This window comes from Leptidea sinapis, chromosome 45, assembly GCF_905404315.1.
Source record: "Leptidea sinapis chromosome 45, ilLepSina1.1, whole genome shotgun sequence".
Taxonomy (NCBI): Eukaryota; Metazoa; Arthropoda; class Insecta; order Lepidoptera; family Pieridae; genus Leptidea; species Leptidea sinapis.
The window spans coordinates 8,413,694-8,422,500 of record NC_066309.1 but is presented as its reverse complement, the minus strand read 5'-3'; the positions used below and the strand labels follow the sequence as shown (position 1 = coordinate 8,422,500).

Here is an 8,807-nt window from a genome sequence, read left to right as displayed (position 1 = left end):
ATGACATATTTACGGTTAGAACTAGGGCGGTATCTAATCGCCTTCGAACCTCTAACTTTCGTTCTTGATTGATGAAAACACCTTTGGCAAATGCTTTCGCTGATGTTCGTCTTGCGACGATCCAAGAATTTCACCTCTAACGTCGCAATACGAATGCCCCCAGTTATCCCTATTAATCATTACCTCGGAGTTCTGAAAACCAACAAAATAGAACCGAGATCATATTCTATTATTCCATGCACGAAATATTCAAGCGGCATTTTGAGCCCGCTTTGAGCACTCTAATTTGTTCAAAGTAAAATTGTCGGCCCATCTCGACACTCACTGAAGAGCACCGCGATAGGATTTTGATATTGAACCGGCGTTTTACCGCCGGCTCACCGACGATATGCTCCGCAGACGTGTCAGTATCACCGCGGATGCGATGCACCGACAGCGCGGCGCACAAATGCAACTACGAGCTTTTTAACCGCAACAATTTTAGTATACGCTATTGGAGCTGGAATTACCGCGGCTGCTGGCACCAGACTTGCCCTCCAATTGTTCCTCGTTAAAATATTTAAAGTGTACTCATTCCGATTACGAGGCCTCGTAAGAGTCCCGTATCGTTATTTTTCGTCACTACCTCCCCGTGCCGGGAGTGGGTAATTTGCGCGCCTGCTGCCTTCCTTGGATGTGGTAGCCGTTTCTCAGGCTCCCTCTCCGGAATCGAACCCTGATTCCCCGTTACCCGTGACAACCATGGTAGTCGCAGAAACTACCATCGAAAGTTGATAAGGCAGACATTTGAAAGATGCGTCGCCGGTACTGGACCATGCGATCGGCAAAAGTTATCCAGATTCATCAAAATTAACGACTTCGGACGCGAGGCCCTCCGTCGATTGGTTTTGATCTAATAAAAGCACTCATCCCATCACTGGTCAGAGCTCTGATTGCATGTATTAGCTCTAGAATTACCACAGTTATCCAAGTAACTGAGTAAGATCTAAGGAACCAAAACTGATATATTGAGCCATTCGCGGTATCGCCTTAATACGGCTTGCACTGAGACATGCATGGCTTAATCTTTGAGACAAGCATATAACTACTGGCAGGATCAACCAGGGAGCTGCTGCAAACAACGATTGTTGTCGCGCTCAGCGCGTCATGCGTCGCGATCTCCCCTTAGGGCGTCGCGACTATGACATCTTGAACATATCGTGAGATATCCGTTCGCGCACTGTATACTATATATCTCAAAGGCATACGGTGCGCGTTGAACGAATCATAAATCGGCGATGGGCCGATTGTATGTTATGAAAGTTCAGTAACGAGAGTCCCTTCGGGTAATAATAAAAATGATGACACGCAATAGAAGCGGTATCAACGTATTAATATCGGTACACGTCGTGATCACAAATCGGATCGACGCCCGGTGCTTGAGAGGAGCGTGAACGTCTCGCACGAGTGAAATGCGCGACGCGTTCCGGCTTGCGGGCCCTCACGTTAAAAATCTTAACAGAGGGAAACCGTCGAAGCCCAGTCGGCGTCTTGGTGCGCGCAAAAAATTTACACGATCGCTTTCAACGTGACGAGGATCGCCGCAGCGTATGATACTATAGAGAGAGTGAAGAGAGGAATTATGAGAAACGAAATCACAAAAAACCTTTCAAATCACCAAATCAAATATCATCCGCATAGGGAAACTCGAAAACGCTCGATCGACACAGCGCGGTGAGTCTGTCTCATTTTTTATATTGTAAAAAAAGAACATATAAAACAACGCGCGACACAAACACAGACACAGACACACCAGCTCTGCCCCGAGAGTACCAACAACCGTATTGTTATTATATCATCGTCGTTATCATCGCGCGCATTCACAAACTTACTCAAATATAAATATATATTAAATAAAATATGAATGACGATGACGACGACGAGAATAATAAAACAGCAGCAGTTGTTGTGGCTGGGGGTGGTGGTTGGTGTTGTGCGTTTTTGTATTTTTGTCGCGTGCGTTTTTCACTCTTTTTACAAGAAAAAACTTGAGCGGCGTTGAATTCGGCGTCGCGAACCGTTCGCTACGGACTCGACTCTCGACGCCGACTGCCGTATGTGTGGTGCACGCGAACGATATGAACGTGTAAACTCTCTGATATGTGAATAAAGTGATTTTGATTTGATTTTACTATTTATTAATAACATAATATTGAATATGCATTGCGGCTTCGAAGAAAAAATCGTTTTTTTTTTTTTTTTTTTTTTTTTTTTTTACTTTATTAATAACGAGTACGATAATGATCAGTAATAAACGCGCGACACGTACATTTCATTTTCCCTCCGAAACCAAATAAAAAACCTCCAAAAAAAAATATATTTCAAATCAAATCAAAATTCTTATCATACATCAATCTTACTCACCCAAACTAAACATGCGTCTAAACGCAGCGCGAGACGAGCCAGCTACTTGATACTACCTAAGACAAGAACAAATTACGGCAAGCGTATGTTTATTTACGAGGGCGCACAACTTTTTAATAGTCTACCTTCATCTCTCAAAAAGATTAGGTCACTAAAAACATTTAAACGTGACCTATCAGACTATATTGTTTCAAAGTTTTTATAAAACACATGTCTGAAATTGTTTGTTATGTGACAGTGCCCTGTAAAAGTGTGTAATCTTAAATTTTGTGAAGAAGAATAAGTACTATAATGTGTAACATGTATGTACTGAACATCTAAAGAACGGCGGATAAATTATTACATCATATTTTTATGTTCTCATGTAAGTGACAATATTATGTTTTTAATGAGAAATAAATATCTTTAAACGTAATTCTTTCTTACTTACTTACTTACTTACCTATTTACTTACTTACTTAGTTGCTTACTTACTTACTTACGTACTTACTTACTTACTTAATCACATTCGTTTTTCGCGATTTTCAGCAAAACGGTAGGTAAGTTTTATCATAAAAGTATCTCGGACAAAAATTGTAGATCGTAAAATTATCCATTAAAAATGTATCAATACTTAGTGTTAGATTCAAAAAGTGAGTTTCCACGCCACCTATGAGGTAGTAGTGTACTTAGCGCGTTTTTATAAGTTTTTGAATAGTTATTATCTCAGAAACGGTGGCTCGTAGGAAAAAAAGTATCGGTACATTTTTTATAGATAATTTTATCACCTACACTTTTTCTCGTAGGTATTTTTATGATAAATTAATAATTAATAATTTATTTTATTTAATTTAAAAAAAAAAACGGACAGAACATGCAATTATTAGGGGACACGAATATTGGTCAAAAACTATAATGTTCTGGTGTACAAGGAACAAGAGAAAAGATGGAGACCGGCAGGGAGCGCCGCGCTCCTCGCGCTCGGCGGTACTCGTTATTGGAGAAAACAAGTAAGTGAGATATCCGTCCGGGGAGACCGGCAGGGAGCGCCGCGCTCCTCGCGCTAGGCGGTACTCGCTATTGAGGAATCGACCGTACCCGCTATTGGGGCCGATCGTACTCGCTTTTGGAATTTGCGCAGCGCGCCCAACACCACCGGAGCCGCCGCCGCCGCCGACGGCGATGTACACTTATCACAACACTCGACTCGACATAATAACCTGAAAATGATCGTACTCGTTATCATTAGAGTAGTCGCCGTGTACAACATCAACCACGTCTTTCAACTATAATAAATAATAATATATTGTAAAATTTTATAATCATGAGAAATCGCGTGACGCGTCCGTCACGACGAAATATCATGATAATATTATTTATATTATTATGTTATTATAATAATTATATGTTGGCCTGTTGTTTGTTTGCACACACACACACACACAACTCTGCTTCTCGGCGACGATGCGTCCTCGGACGAATCACCTGGCGTAGGGCTGAGTCTCAACAGATCGCAGCACGACGCTGCTCTACCGAGCACAACACCCCGCCAGGAACGTAAGTCGTCTACAGACTATTCCGAGCCCCGACATCGAACTGAGGTAAATTCGAAACTTCGACGCCGTGGTGCACGTGTTAATACCGCTCGCACCGTTCGTCGCGTTCCAAATGGGCTTCGACGTCGCGTCTTACGAATAAAACGCGACTAGTAAAGTCACATTGTTTAGAGCCTCCCGACACTCGGGGCTCCACAGTGAGTATATCCTTGCCGGATTCGGCTAGGCTGGCTTCGGCCTTAGAGGCGTTCAGGCATAATCCCGCGGATGGTAGCTTCGCACCACCGGCCGCTCGGCCGAGTGCATGAACCAAATGTCCGAAACTGCGGTTCCTCTCGTACTGAGCAGTATTACTATCGCAACGACACGCCATCAGGAGGGTAAAACTAACCTGTCTCACGACGGTCTAAACCCAGCTCACGTTCCCTTTTGATGGGTGAACAATCCAACGCTTGGCGAATTTTGCTTCGCAATGATAGGAAGATCCGACATCGAAGGATCAAAAAGCAACGTCGCTATGAACGCTTGGCCGCCACAAGCCAGTTATCCCTGTGGTAACTTTTCTGGCACCTCTTGCTAAAAACTCTTTATACTAAAGGATCGATAGGCCGTGCTTTCGCAGTCCCTATGCGTACTGAACATCTGGATCAAGCCAGCTTTTGCCCTTTTGCTCCACGCGAGGTTTCTGTCCTCGCTGAGCTGGCCTTAGGACACCTGCGTTATTCTTTGACAGATGTACCGCCCCAGTCAAACTCCCCGCCTGGCAGTGTCCTCGAACCGGATCACGCGGGAGTTGTACGGCGACGAGCGTTGCCGCCACGTCGCCACTCTGCACGCTTGGAACGAAACACCGTACGCCCGCCGATATTATCGACCGCGCACCGCTTCCGCCCAACCGAGTAAGTAATGAAACAATGAAAGTAGTGGTTTTTCAGCGACGACCGCGAACGATCTCCCACTTATGCTACACCTCTCATGTCTCCTTACAATGCCAGACTAGAGTCAAGCTCAACAGGGTCTTCTTTCCCCGCTGATTCTCCCAAGCCCGTTCCCTTGGCTGTGGTTTCGCTAGATAGTAGATAGGGACAGCGGGAATCTCGTTAATCCATTCATGCGCGTCACTAATTAGATGACGAGGCATTTGGCTATCTCAAGAGAGTCATAGTTGCTATCGCCGGGCGGGGGGTCTGGGGGGCTGGCAAGCCCCCCAGCGCACCCGGCCCGACGTCGGATGGCGGTACTTACTGTCTGCCTTTCTAACTGCTAGAATCCCAACGCACACCGCCTACTAGGTAGGTTACAGCGCAACAGCTTTCGCTCCAGTCCCGGTATAGTGCGTTGGTCAGACGTAGAGGGTCACAGACAACCAATTACGACTCTTCAATTTCGCCTGTTAACCCAGGCGGCAAGCACCCCCAGTCGCGGTACTCCACAGACGTTTCGCCCATACGAACCGGAGGCGGAGATCGGGACCCAGCCCACACTGGCCGTCTCCTATTGAGAGATATGCTATACGCAAACAAATGGACAACAATCTCCCCACATTTGTCCTATCAACACCTGGCGCCAAGCCACTACGAGTCCGACGCCAATGGAGGGGCACTGGTAGCCTCCCAGTGGGCTCCCCTCCCCCATAGCTCCCGTGTCGGTAAAGCTACCTCCACCACGTTTGACGGGTAACCGCCGAGGAACCTTTCGGAACCATCTACTTCAGATCAATTGAAGGCCACCGCGCCCGTTGCTCGGATAACCGAGATGGGGTGGCTAATTGACCAACTTTTTTGGGTGAGCTCCCTGAAGTACAGCTGAACACCCTATACCGACTGTCTAATAACAGACGTGACAACATACATCGCGCCTGTTTTGCTCCCGTTATCTCCACCATTTTACCCGCGCTTGCTTGAATTTCTTCACGTTGACATTCAGAGCACTGGGCAGAAATCACATTGCGTCAACACCCGCGAGGGCCATCGCAATGCTTTGTTTTAATTAGACAGTCGGATTCCCCTTGTCCGTGCCAGTTCTGAGCTGACCGTTGAACGGCGGTCGTACAGTACCGCGCCGATCGCGCACGAGACGAAACCGACGCGGACTTACGGCTAGGAAGATCCGCGAAAGGCCGGAACGCGGGTCCGGATTCAGCACGACGCGCGAGACCACCTTGCGATGGAGACACGCGCGAGCATCGACCAGGCCCGGCACCGGCCGCATCCGCTTCCCGTCCAAACCCGACACGCCCCGGTCCTCAGAGCCAATCCTTATTCCGAAGTTACGGATCCAATTTGCCGACTTCCCTTACCTACATTATTCTATCGACTAGAGGCTCTTCACCTTGGAGACCTGCTGCGGATATGGGTACGAGCCGGCGCGACATCTCCACGTACATCCCTCACCTGAATTTTCAAGGTCCGCAGAGAGTATCCGGACACCGCCGCAAATGCGGTGCTCTTCGCGTTCCGAACCATATCTCCCTTCTATAGGATTCCATGGAACTCGAACGCTCAGGCAGAAAAGAAAACTCTTCCCGGACCACTCGGCGGCGTCTTCAGGCCACTTTGGGTTACCCCGTCGAACACTCGCTTGAGAAACGAGAGAACGATTATTGAAACGGTTCCGCTGCCGGGTTCCGGAATAGGAACCGGATTCCCTTTCGCTCAAAGGGCGTTATTTATCATATACACAAAATATATATAAACACGCCGCATCGACATAAGATCTCTCCTTGAGCTTAGGATCGACTGACTCGCGAGCAACTACTGTTCACGCGAAACCCTTCTCCACGTCAGTCCTCCAGGGCCTCGCTGGAGTATTTGCTACTACCACCAAGATCTGCACCGACGGAGGCTCCAGGCGGGCTCACGCCCAGACCCTTCTGCGCACTCCGCCGCGCACGTCCTACTCGTTACGGCATAATACGCGTGCGCTTTGACACGCACGCGCCGATTGCCGGTAACGGTAGTGTATAGGCAAAACGCTTCAGCGCCATCCATTTTCAGGGCTGGTCGCTTCGGCAGGTGAGTCGTTGCACACTCCTTAGCGGATTCCGACTTCCATGGCCACCGTCCTGCTGTCATGAGCGACCAACGCCTTTCATGGTGTCCCATGAGCGTTTTTTAGGCGCCTTAACACTACGTTTGGTTCATCCCACAGCGCCAGTTCTGCTTACCAAAATTGGCCCACTTGGCACCGTCATCAGATCTCCGGCTTCATCGTTCGAGTAAGCCGGAGTTCTCACCCATTTAAAGTTTGAGAATAGGTTGAGGTCGTTTCGGCCCCAATGCCTCTAATCATTCGCTTTACCGGATGAGACTGTTACGAGTCGACGCCAGCTATCCTGAGGGAAACTTCGGACGGAACCAGCTACTAGATGGTTCGATTAGTCTTTCGCCCCTATACCCAGTTCCGACGATCGATTTGCACGTCAGAATCGCTACGGTCCTCCATCAGGGTTTCCCCTGACTTCGACCTGACCAGGCATAGTTCACCATCTTTCGGGTCCCAGCATCTGTGCTCAGAGCGCGCCCGCATTCGCTGATTGGAAACGAGACGCCTCGGGAGTGCGAGAGATCGATTTTTGACGACCGACGCTCCATCCTCCCTGAGCGCGCGACAAGCGCGCGCCTTAACTTTCGTTGCGCCTTTCAGTTTTGTCTGTTTGAATTCATAACTCAATGACTCGCACACATGCTAGACTCCTTGGTCCGTGTTTCAAGACGGGTCCTGCGAGTGCCCGAAACAGTAACATCGCCGACTGATACGCGCACAGTCCGAGACTACACGGCTGCGACGACAGCGGCGTCGCGTCAGCATCCGCACAAGGGCAGGATGTCGACGACGACTCTCGCTCGCGTCGGGCCGGACGCGTCCCCGGATGGAGACGCGTGCGCGTTTCATGACAAGTACCGTCCGCCGCCGGCCGGCGATCGTCACGGTCGGACGGCTGTGCGCGTGAACGCGCAGCCGCCCGGCTCCCGGACAACGCTTAGGCCGAACAGACGAACGGGTCGCGATGCATAATGTGTACTAAGAGAGAAGTGCACGCCGTCCGGGTGCGTCAACGGCGGCGACCGGTGAACGCGAGCACGAGTCTCGCGCACATCGCGGCACGCCGCCGTACGCCCCGGAGTGACGATGAATCTCTCCGTTCGTTCATTCGAGTTTCGCAGGTTTACCCCTGAACGGTTTCACGTACTCTTGAACTCTCTCTTCAAAGTTCTTTTCAACTTTCCCTCACGGTACTTGTTCGCTATCGGTCTCGCGGTTATATTTAGCCTTAGATGGAGTTTACCACCCACTTAGGGCTGCACTCTCAAGCAACCCGACTCTGAGGAGAGTCCCTCTCGCGGACTCGCTCCGTCGCTACGGGCCTGGCACCCTCTATGGGAAAACGGCCCCGTTCAAGACGAACTTGGACGGGAGCGGCGACCGCGAGGAAGCGGAACCTCCCTAACACCACATGTCCCGCGACCGTGACGACCGCGGGATTCGGCGCTGGGCTTATCCCTGTTCGCTCGCCGCTACTGAGGGAATCCTGGTTAGTTTCTTTTCCTCCGCTTACTAATATGCTTAAATTCGGCGGGTGATCCTCCCTGATCTGAGGCCAACGATAAAAAGTATGAGGCAGACACGATATCCGTCAGCGCAGCGACACCGTCGTGCGCGCGCCGCCAATAAGTCTCAACGACGTATCGTCGACCCGCGCACGTACCGCGATCGAAGCGCCCTTCGGACGTCGAGTCCGCCTACTCGTTTGCACGCTCACGTCGGGCCGAAATAACACGTGCAGCGCACGGGACGCGAACCGAAGGCGCAGCCACGCACGCCGTTCACATAGAGAGCTCTGCATAGATTAATTAAAATTAATCACGA

The 8,807-nt window shown here is 49.5% G+C and overlaps 1 non-coding gene and 1 pseudogene across 1 annotated transcript in view; both read right to left on the bottom strand.

Annotated features, from left to right (window-relative positions):
• LOC126977619 (small subunit ribosomal RNA) overlaps positions 1-1,107 on the bottom strand; it is a 1,905-nt gene extending 798 nt beyond the window's left edge. The window contains exon 1 of the ribosomal RNA XR_007732294.1: positions 1-1,107. This exon is cut by the window's left edge and continues 798 nt beyond it. This is a non-coding gene — a ribosomal RNA (small subunit ribosomal RNA).
• Positions 1,108-3,858: 2,751 nt separating this feature from the next.
• On the bottom strand, positions 3,859-8,541 carry LOC126977750 (large subunit ribosomal RNA; annotated as a pseudogene).
• Between the last annotated feature and the right edge of the window lie 266 nt (positions 8,542-8,807).